Below are 12,102 nucleotides of genomic sequence, written 5' to 3'. Positions count from 1 at the left end.
ACTGTGAGGTATTACAGATGTGAGATAGCAGTAGTGGGTGTCTCTATGCTGGCTGAGCTGCGGCTGATGTTACAGATGTATACACAGGACTGTGAGGTATTACAGATGTGAGATAGCAGTAGTGGTTTCTCTTTGCTGGCTGAGCTGTGGCTGATGTTACAGATGTATACACAGGACTGTGAGTTATTACAGATGTGAGAAAGCAGTAGTGGGTGTCTATGCTGGCTGTACTGTGGCTGATGTTACAGATGTATACACAGGACTGTGAGGTATTACAGATGTGAGATAGCAGTAGTGGGCGTCTCTATACTGGCTGTGCTGTGGCTGATGTTACTGATGTATACATAGGACTGTGAGGTATTACAGATGTGAGATAGCAGTAGTGGGTGTCTCTATGATGGCTGTGCTGTGGCTGATGTTACAGATGTATACACAGGACTGTGAGGTATTACAGATGTGAGATAGCAGTAGTGGGTGTCTCTATGCTGGCTGGGCTGTGGCTGATGTTACAGATGTATACACAGGACTGTGAGGTATTACAGATGTGAGATAGCAGTAGTGGGTGTCTCTATGCTGGCTGTGCTGTGGCTGATGTTACAGATGTATACACAGGACTGTGAGGTATTACAGATGTGAGATAGCAGTAGTGGGTGTCTGTGCTGGCTGTGCTGTGGCTGATGTTACATATGTATACACTGGACTGTGAGGTATTACAGATGTGAGATAGCAGTAGTGGGTGTCTCTATGCTGGCTGTGCTGTGGCTGATGTTACAGATGTATACACTGGACTGTGAGGTATTACAGATGTGAGATAGCAGTAGTGGGCGTCTATGCTGGCTGAGCTGTGGCTGATGTCACAGATGTATACACAGGACTGTGAGGTATTACAGATGTGAGATAGCAGTAGTGGGCGTCTCTATGCTGGCTGAGCTGTGGCTGATGTTACAGATGTATACACAGGACTGTGAGGTATTACAGATGTGAAATTGCAGTAGTGGGTGTCTCTATGCTGGCTGAGCTGTGGCTGATGTTACAGATGTATACACAGGACTGTGAGGTATTACAGATGTGAGATAGCAGTAGTGGGTGTCTATACTGGCTGAGCTGTGGCTGATGTTACAGATGTATACACAGGACTGTGAGGTATTACAGATGTGAGATAGCAGTAGTGGGTGTCTCTATGCTGGCTGAGCTGTGGCTGATGTTACAGATGTATACACAGCACTGTGAGGTATTACAGATGTGAGATAGCAGTAGTGGGTGTCTCTATGCTGGCTGTACTGTGGCTGATGTTACAGATATATACACAGGACTGTGAGGTATTACAGATGTGAGATAGCAGTAGTAGGTGTCTCTATGCTGGCTGAGCTGTGTCTGATGTTACAGATGTATACACAGGACTGTGAGGTATTACAGATGTGAGATAGCAGTAGTGGGTGTCTCTATGCTGGCTGTGCTGTGGCTGATGTTACAGATGTATACACAGGACTGTGAGGTATTACAGATGTGAGATAGCAGTAGTGGGTGTCTCTATGCTGGCTGAGCTGTGGCTGATGTTACAGATGTATACACAAGACTGTGAGGTATTACAGATGTGAGAAAGCAGTAGTGGGTGTCTATGCTGGCTGTACTGTGGCTGATGTTACAGATGTATACACAGGACTGTGAGGTATTACAGATGTGAGATAGCAGTAGTGGGCGTCTCTATGCTGGCTGTGCTGTGGCTGATGTTACTGATGTATACATAGGACTGTGAGGTATTACAGATGTGAGATAGCAGTAGTGGGTGTCTCTATGATGGCTGTGCTGTGGCTGATGTTACAGATGTATACACAGGACTGTGAGGTATTACAGATGTGAGATAGCAGTAGTGGGTGTCTCTATGCTGGCTGAGCTGTGGCTGATGTTACAGATGTATACACAGGACTGTGAGGTATTACAGATGTGAGATAGCAGTAGTGGGTGTCTCTATGCTGGCTTTGCTGTGGCTGATGTTACAGATATATACACAGGACTGTGAGGTATTACAGATGTGAGATAGCAGTAGTGGGTGTCTATGCTGGCTGTGCTGTGGCTGATGTTACAGATGTATTAACTGGACTGTGAGGTATTACAGATGTGAGATAGCAGTAGTGGGTGTCTCTATGCTGGCTGAGCTGTGGCTGATGTTACAGATGTATACACAGGACTGTGAGGTATTACAGATGTGAGATAGCAGTAGTGGGTGTCTCTATGATGGCTGTGCTGTGGGTGATGTTACAGAGGTATACAAAGGACTGTGAGGTATTACAGATGTGAGATAGCAGTAGTGGGTGTCTCTATGCTGGCTGAGCTGTGGCTGATGTTACAGATGTATACATAGGACTGTGAGGTATTACAGATGTGAGATAGCAGTAGTGGGTGTCTCTATGCTGGCTGTGCTGTGGCTGATGTCACAGATGTATACACAGGACTGTGAGGTATTACAGATGTGAGATAGCAGTAGTGGGCGTCTATGCTGGCTGACCTGTGGCTGATGTCACAGATGTATACACAGGACTGTGAGGTACTACAGATGTGAGATAGCAGTAGTGGGCGTCTCTATGCTGGCTGAGCTGTGGATGATGTTACAGATGTATACACAGGACTGTGAGGTATTACAGATGTGAGATAGCAGTAGTGGGTGTCTCTATGCTGGCTGAGCTGTGGCTGATGTTACAGATGTATACACAGGACTGTGAGGTATTACAGATGTGAGATAGCAGTAGTGGGTGTCTATGCTGGCTGAGCTGTGGCTGATGTTACAGATGTATACACAGGACTGTGAGGTATTACAGATGTGAGATAGCAGTAGTGGGTGTCTCTATGCTGGCTGAGCTGTGGCTGATGTTACAGATGTATACACAGCACTGTGAGGTATTACAGATGTGAGATAGCAGTAGTGGGTGTCTCTATGCTGGCTGTACTGTGCCTGATGTTACATATATATACAAAGGACTGTCAGGTATTACAGATGTGAGATAGCAGTAGTAGGTGTCTCTATGCTGGCTGAGCTGTGGCTGATTTTACAGATGTATACACAGGACTGTGAGGTATTACAGATGTGAGATAGCAGTAGTGGGTGTCTCTATGCTGGCTGTGCTGTGGCTGATGTTACAGATGTATACACATGACTGTGAGGTATTACAGATGTGAGATAGCAGTAGTGGGTGTCTCTATGCTGGCTGAGCTGTGGCTGATGTTACAGATGTATACACAGGACTGTGAGGTATTACAGATGTGAGATAGCAGTAGTGGGTGTCTATGCTGGCTGTGCTGTGGCTGATGTTACAGATGTATACACAGGACTGTGAGATATTACAGATGTGAGATAGCAGTAGTGGGTGTCTCTATGCTGGCTGTGCTGTGGCTGATGTTACAGATGTATACACAGGACTGTGAGGTATTACAGATGTGAGATAGCAGTAGTGGGCGTCTCTTTGCTGGCTGAGCTGTGGCTGATGTTACAGATGTATACACAGGACTGAGGTATTACAGATGTGAGATAGCAGTAGTGGGTGTCTCTATGCTGGCTGAGCTGTGGCTGATTTTACAGATGTATACACAGGACTGTGAGGTATTACAGATGTGAGATAGCAGTAGTGGGTGTCTATGCTGGCTGTGCTGTGGCTGATGTTACAGATGTATACACAGGACTGTGAGGTATTACAGATGTGAGATAGCAGTAGTGGGTGTCTCTATGCTGGCTGTGCTGTGGCTGATGTCACAGATGTATACACAGGACTGTGAGGTATTACAGATGTGAGATAGCAGTAGTGGTTGTCTCTATGCTGGCTGTGCTGTGGCTGATGTCACAGATGTATACACAGGACTGTGAGGTATTACAGATGTGAGATAGCAGTAGTGGGCGTCTATGCTGGCTGACCTGTGGCTGATGTCACAGATGTATACACAGGACTGTGAGGTACTACAGATGTGAGATAGCAGTAGTGGGCGTTTCTATGCTGGCTGAGCTGTGGCTGATGTTACAGATGTATACACAGGACTGTGAGGTATTACAGATGTGAGATAGCAGTAGTGGGTGTCTCTATGCTGGCTGAGCTGTGGCTGATGTTACAGATGTATACACAGGACTGTGAGGTATTACAGATGTGAGATAGCAGTAGTGGGTGTCTATGCTGGCTGAGCTGTGGCTGATGTTACAGATGTATACACAGGACTGTGAGGTATTACAGATGTGAGATAGCAGTAGTGGGTGTCTCTATGCTGGCTGAGCTGTGGCTGATGTTACAGATGTATACACAGCACTGTGAGGTATTACAGATGTGAGATAGCAGTAGTGGGTGTCTCTATGCTGGCTGTACTGTGGCTGATGTTACATATATATACACAGGACTGTCAGGTATTACAGATGTGAGATAGCAGTAGTAGGTGTCTCTATGCTGGCTGAGCTGTGGCTGATGTTACAGATGTATACACAGGACTGTGAGGTATTACAGATGTGAGATAGCAGTAGTGGGTGTCTCTATGCTGGCTGTGCTGTGGCTGATGTTACAGATGTATACACATGACTGTGAGGTATTACAGATGTGAGATAGCAGTAGTGGGTGTCTCTATGCTGGCTGAGCTGTGGCTGATGTTACAGATGTATACACAGGACTGTGAGGTATTACAGATGTGAGATAGCAGTAGTGGGTGTCTATGCTGGCTGTGCTGTGGCTGATGTTACAGATGTATACACAGGACTGTGAGGTATTACAGATGTGAGATAGCAGTAGTGGGTGTCTCTATGCTGGCTGTGCTGTGGCTGATGTTACAGATGTATACACAGGACTGTGAGGTATTACAGATGTGAGATAGCAGTAGTGGGCGTCTCTATGCTGGCTGAGCTGTGGCTGATTTTACAGATGTATACACAGGACTGTGAGGTATTACAGATGTGAAATAGCAGTAGTGGGTGTCTATGCTGGCTGTGCTGTGGCTGATGTTACAGATGTATACACAGGACTGTGAGGTATTACAGATGTGAGATAGCAGTAGTGGGTGTCTCTATGCTGGATGAGCTGTGGCTGATGTTACAGATGTATACACAGCACTGTGAGGTATTACAGATGTGAGATAGCAGTAGTGGTTGTCTCTATGCTGGCTGTACTGTGGCTGATGTTACAGATATATACACAGGTCTGTGAGGTATTACAGATGTGAGATAGCAGTAGAGGGTGTCTCTATGCTGGGTAAGCTGTGGCTGATGTTACAGATGTATACACAGGACTGTGAGATATTACGGATGTGAGGTAGCAGTAGTGGGCGTCTCTATGCTGGCTGAGCTGTGGCTGATGTTACTGATGTATACACAGGACTGTGAGTTATTACAGATGTGAGATAGCAGTAGTGGTTGTCTCAATGCTGGCTTAGCAATGGCTGATGTTACAGATGTATACACAGGACGGTGAGGTATTACAAATGTGAGACAGCAGTAGTGGGTGTCTCTATGATGGCTGAGCTGTGGCTGATGTTACAGATGTATACACAGGACTGTAAGGTATTACAGATGTGAGATAGCAATAGTGGGTGTCTCTATGCTGGCTGAGCTGCGGCTGATGTTACAGATGTATACACAGGACTGTGAGGTATTACAGATGTGAGATAGCAGTAGTGGGTGTCTCTATGCTGGCTGAGCTGTGGCTGATGTTACTGATGTATTCACTGGACTGTGAGGTATTACAGATGTGAGAAAGCAGTTGTGGGCGTCTCTATGCTGGGTAAGCTGTGGCTGATGTTACAGATGTATACACAGGACTGTGAGATATTACGGATGTGAGGTAGCAGTAGTGGGCGTCTCTATGCTGGCTGAGCTGTGGCTGATGTTACTGATGTATACACAGGACTGTGAGTTATTATAGATGTGAGATAGCAGTAGTGGTTGTCTCAGTGCTGGCTTAGCAATGGCTGATGTTACAGATGTATACACTGGACAGTGAGGTATTACAAATGTGAGACAGCAGTAGTGGGTGTCTCTATGATGGCTGAGCTGTGGCTGATGTTACAGATGTATACACAGGACTGTAAGGTATTACAGATGTGATATAGCAATAGTGGGTGTCTCTATGCTGGCTGAGCTGCGGCTGATGTTACAGATGTATACACAGGACTGTGAGGTATTACAGATGTGAGATAGCAGTAGTGGTTTCTCTATGCTGGCTGAGCTGTGGCTGATGTTACAGATGTATACACAGGACTGTGAGGTATTACAGATGTGAGAAAGCAGTAGTGGGTGTCTATGCTGGCTGTACTGTGGCTGATGTTACAGATGTATACACAGGACTGTGAGGTATTACAGATGTGAGATAGCAGTAGTGGGTGTCTCTATGCTGGCTGAGCTGTGGCTGATGTTACAGATGTATACACAGGACTGTGAGGTATTACAGATGTGAGATAGCAGTAGTGTGTGTCTATGCTGGATGAGCTGTGGATGATGTTACAGATATATACACAGGACTGTGAGGTATTACAGATGTGAGATAGCAGTAGTGGTTGTCTCAATGCTGGCTTAGCAATGGCTGATGTTACAGATGTATACACAGGACGGTGAGGTATTACAAATGTGAGACAGCAGTAGTGGGTGTCTCTATGATGGCTGAGCTGTGGCTGATGTTACAGATGTATACACAGGACTGTAAGGTATTACAGATGTGAGATAGCAATAGTGGGTGCCTCTATGCTGGCTGAGCTGCGGCTGATGTTACAGATGTATACACAGGACTGTGAGGTATTACAGATGTGAGATAGCAGTAGTGGGTGTCTCTATGCTGGCTGAGCTGTGGCTGATGTTACTGATGTATTCACTGGACTGTGAGGTATTACAGATGTGAGAAAGCAGTTGTGGGCGTCTCTATGCTGGGTAAGCTGTGGCTGATGTTACAGATGTATACACAGGACTGTGAGATATTACGGATGTGAGGTAGCAGTAGTGGGCGTCTCTATGCTGGCTGAGCTGTGGCTGATGTTACTGATGTATACACAGGACTGTGAGTTATTAGAGATGTGAGATAGCAGTAGTGGTTGTCTCAATGCTGGCTTAGCAATGGCTGATGTTACAGATGTATACACTGGACAGTGAGGTATTACAAATGTGACACAGCAGTAGTGCGTGTCTCTATGATGGCTGAGCTGTGGCTGATGTTACAGATGTATACACAGGACTGTAAGGTATTACAGATGTGAGATAGCAATAGTGGGTGTCTCTATGCTGGCTGAGCTGCGGCTGATGTTACAGATGTATACACAGGACTGAGAGGTATTACAGATGTGAGATAGCAGTAGTGGTTTCTCTATGCTGGCTGAGCTGTGGCTGATGTTACAGATGTATACACAGGACTGTGAGGTATTACAGATGTGAGAAAGCAGTAGTGGGTGTCTATGCTGGCTGTACTGTGGCTGATGTTACAGATGTATACACAGGACTGTGAGGTATTACAGATGTGAGATAGCAGTAGTGGGTGTCTCTATGCTGGCTGAGCTGTGGCTGATGTTACAGATGTATACACAGGACTGTGAGGTATTACAGATGTGAGATAGCAGTAGTGGGTGTCTCTATGTTGGCTGTGCTGTGGCTGATTTTACAGATGTATACACAGGACTGTGAGGTATTACAGATGTGAGATAGCAGTAGTGGTTGTCTATGCTGGATGAGCTGTGGATGATGTTACAGATATATACACAGGACTGTGAGGTATTACAGATGTGAGATAGCAGTAGTAGGTGTCTCTATGCTGGCTGAGCTGTTGCTCATGTTACAGATGTATACACAGGACTGTGAGGTATTACAGATGTGAGATAGCAGTAGTGGGTGTCTCTATGCTAGCTGAGCTGTGGCTGATGTTACAGATGTATACACAGGACTGTGAGCTATTACAGATGTGAGATAGCAGTAGTGGGTGTCTATGCTGGCTGTGCTGTGGCTGATGTTACAAATGTATACACAGGACTGTGAGGTATTACAGATGTGAGATAGCAGTAGTGGGTGTCTCTATGCTGGCTGAGCTGTGGCTGATGTTACAGATGTATACACAGGACTGTGAGGTATAACAGATGTGAGATAGCAGTAGTGGGTGTCTCTATGCTGGCTGTGCTGTGGCTGATGTTACAGATGTATACACAGGACTGTGAGATATTACAAATGTGAGAAAGCAGTAGTGGGTGTCTCTATGCTGGCTGTGCTGTGGCTGATGTTACAGATGTATACACAGGACTGTGAGGTATTACAGATGTGAGATAGCAGTAGTGGGTGTCTCTATGTTGGCTGTGCTGTGGCTGATGTTACAGATGTATACACAGGACTGTGAGGTATTACAGATGTGAGATAGCAGTAGTGGTTGTCTATGCTGGATGAGCTGTGGATGATGTTACAGATATATACACAGGACTGTGAGGTATTACAGATGTGAGATAGCAGTAGTAGGTGTCTCTATGCTGGCTGAGCTGTGGCTGATGTTACAGATGTATACACAGGACTGTGAGGTATTACAGATGTGAGATAGCAGTAGTGGGTGTCTCTATGCTAGCTGAGCTGTGGCTGATGTTACAGATGTATACACAGGACTGTTAGCTATTACAGATGTGAGATAGCAGTAGTGGGTGTCTATGCTGGCTGTGCTGTGGCTGATGTTACAAATGTATACACAGGACTGTGAGGTATTACAGATGTGAGATAGCAGTAGTGGGTGTCTCTATGCTGGCTGAGCTGTGGCTGATGTTACAGATGTATACACAGGACTGTGAGGTATAACAGATGTGAGATAGCAGTAGTGGGTGTCTCTATGCTGGCTATGATGTGGCTGATGTTACAGATGTATACACAGGACTGTGAGATATTACAAATGTGAGAAAGCAGTAGTGGGTGTCTCTATGCTGGCTGTGCTGTGGCTGATGTTACAGATGTATACACAGGACTGTGAGGTATTACAGATGTGAGATAGCAGTAGTGGGTGTCTCTATGCTGGCTGTGCTGTGGCTGATGTTAAAAATGTATACACAGGACTGTGAGGTATTACAGATGTGAGATAGCAGTAGTGGGTGTCTCTATGCTGGCTGTGCTGTGGCTGATGTTACAGATGTATACACAGGACTGTAAGGTATTACAGAAGTGAGAAAGCAGTAGTGGGTGTCTCTATGCTGGCTGTGCTGTGGCTGATGTTACAGATGTATACACAGGACTGTGAGGTATTACAGATGTGAGATAGAAGTAGTGGGCGTCTCTATGCTGGCTGAGCTGTGGCTGATGTTTCAGATGTATACACAGGACTGTGAGGTATTACAGATGTGAGATAGCAGTAGTGGTTTCTCTATGCTGGCTGAGCTGTGGCTGATGTTACTGATGTATACACAGGACTGTGAGGTATTACAGATGTGAGAAAGCAGTAGTGGGTGTCTATGCTGGCTGTACTGAGGCTGATGTTACAGATGTATACACAGGACTGTGAGGTATTACAGATGTGAGATAGCAGTAGTGGGCGTCTCCATGCTGGCTGTGCTGTGGCTGATGTTACTGATGTATACATAGGACTGTGAGGTATTACAGATGTGAGATAGCAGTAGTGGGTGTCTCTATGATGGCTGTGCTGTGGCTGATGTTACAGATGTATACACAGGACTGTGAGGTATTACAGATGTGAGATAGCAGTAGTGGGTGTCTCTATGCTGGCTGAGCTGTGGCTGATGTTACAGATGTATACACAGGACTGTGAGGTATTACAGATGTGAGATAGCAGTAGTGGGTGTCTCTATGCTGGCTGAGCTGCGGCTGATGTTACAGATGTATACACAGGACTGTGAGGTATTACAGATGTGAGATAGCAGTAGTGGTTTCTCTTTGCTGGCTGAGCTGTGGCTGATGTTACAGATGTATACACAGGACTGTGAGTTATTACAGATGTGAGAAAGCAGTAGTGGGTGTCTATGCTGGCTGTACTGTGGCTGATGTTACAGATGTATACACAGGACTGTGAGGTATTACAGATGTGAGATAGCAGTAGTGGGCGTCTCTATACTGGCTGTGCTGTGGCTGATGTTACTGATGTATACATAGGACTGTGAGGTATTACAGATGTGAGATAGCAGTAGTGGGTGTCTCTATGATGGCTGTGCTGTGGCTGATGTTACAGATGTATACACAGGACTGTGAGGTATTACAGATGTGAGATAGCAGTAGTGGGTGTCTCTATGCTGGCTGAGCTGTGGCTGATGTTACAGATGTATACACAGGACTGTGAGGTATTACAGATGTGAGATAGCAGTAGTGGGTGTCTCTATGCTGGCTGTGCTGTGGCTGATGTTACAGATGTATACACAGGACTGTGAGGTATTACAGATGTGAGATAGCAGTAGTGGGTGTCTGTGCTGGCTGTGCTGTGGCTGATGTTACATATGTATACACTGGACTGTGAGGTATTACAGATGTGAGATAGCAGTAGTGGGTGTCTCTATGCTGGCTGTGCTGTGGCTGATGTTACAGATGTATACACTGGACTGTGAGGTATTACAGATGTGAGATAGCAGTAGTGGGTGTCTATGCTGGCTGAGCTGTGGCTGATGTCACAGATGTATACACAGGACTGTGAGGTATTACAGATGTGAGATAGCAGTAGTGGGCGTCTCTATGCTGGCTGAGCTGTGGCTGATGTTACAGATGTATACACAGGACTGTGAGGTATTACAGATGTGAAATTGCAGTAGTGGGTGTCTCTATGCTGGCTGAGCTGTGGCTGATGTTACAGATGTATACACAGGACTGTGAGGTATTACAGATGTGAGATAGCAGTAGTGGGTGTCTATACTGGCTGAGCTGTGGCTGATGTTACAGATGTATACACAGGACTGTGAGGTATTACAGATGTGAGATAGCAGTAGTGGGTGTCTCTATGCTGGCTGAGCTGTGGCTGATGTTACAGATGTATACACAGCACTGTGAGGTATTACAGATGTGAGATAGCAGTAGTGGGTGTCTCTATGCTGGCTGTACTGTGGCTGATGTTACAGATATATACACAGGACTGTGAGGTATTACAGATGTGAGATAGCAGTAGTAGGTGTCTCTATGCTGGCTGAGCTGTGTCTGATGTTACAGATGTATACACAGGACTGTGAGGTATTACAGATGTGAGATACCAGTAGTGGGTGTCTCTATGCTGGCTGTGCTGTGGCTGATGTTACAGATGTATACACAGGACTGTGAGGTATTACAGATGTGAGATAGCAGTAGTGGGTGTCTCTATGCTGGCTGAGCTGTGGCTGATGTTACAGATGTATACACAAGACTGTGAGGTATTACAGATGTGAGAAAGCAGTAGTGGGTGTCTATGCTGGCTGTACTGTGGCTGATGTTACAGATGTATACACAGGACTGTGAGGTATTACAGATGTGAGATAGCAGTAGTGGGCGTCTCTATGCTGGCTGTGCTGTGGCTGATGTTACTGATGTATACATAGGACTGTGAGGTATTACAGATGTGAGATAGCAGTAGTGGGTGTCTCTATGATGGCTGTGCTGTGGCTGATGTTACAGATGTATACACAGGACTGTGAGGTATTACAGATGTGAGATAGCAGTAGTGGGTGTCTCTATGCTGGCTGAGCTGTGGCTGATGTTACAGATGTATACACAGGACTGTGAGGTATTACAGATGTGAGATAGCAGTAGTGGGTGTCTCTATGCTGGCTTTGCTGTGGCTGATGTTACAGATATATACACAGGACTGTGAGGTATTACAGATGTGAGATAGCAGTAGTGGGTGTCTATGCTGGCTGTGCTGTGGCTGATGTTACAGATGTATTAACTGGACTGTGAGGTATTACAGATGTGAGATAGCAGTAGTGGGTGTCTCTATGCTGGCTGAGCTGTGGCTGATGTTACAGATGTATACACAGGACTGTGAGGTATTACAGATGTGAGATAGCAGTAGTGGGTGTCTCTATGATGGCTGTGCTGTGGGTGATGTTACAGAGGTATACAAAGGACTGTGAGGTATTACAGATGTGAGATAGCAGTAGTGGGTGTCTCTATGCTGGCTGAGCTGTGGCTGATGTTACAGATGTATACATAGGACTGTGAGGTATTACAGATGT

This window comes from Taudactylus pleione, unplaced genomic scaffold, assembly GCF_031769625.1.
Source record: "Taudactylus pleione unplaced genomic scaffold, aTauple2 ptg000356l, whole genome shotgun sequence".
NCBI lineage: Eukaryota > Metazoa > Chordata > Amphibia > Anura > Myobatrachidae > Taudactylus > Taudactylus pleione.
Note: the sequence above shows the minus strand (reverse complement) of the source record.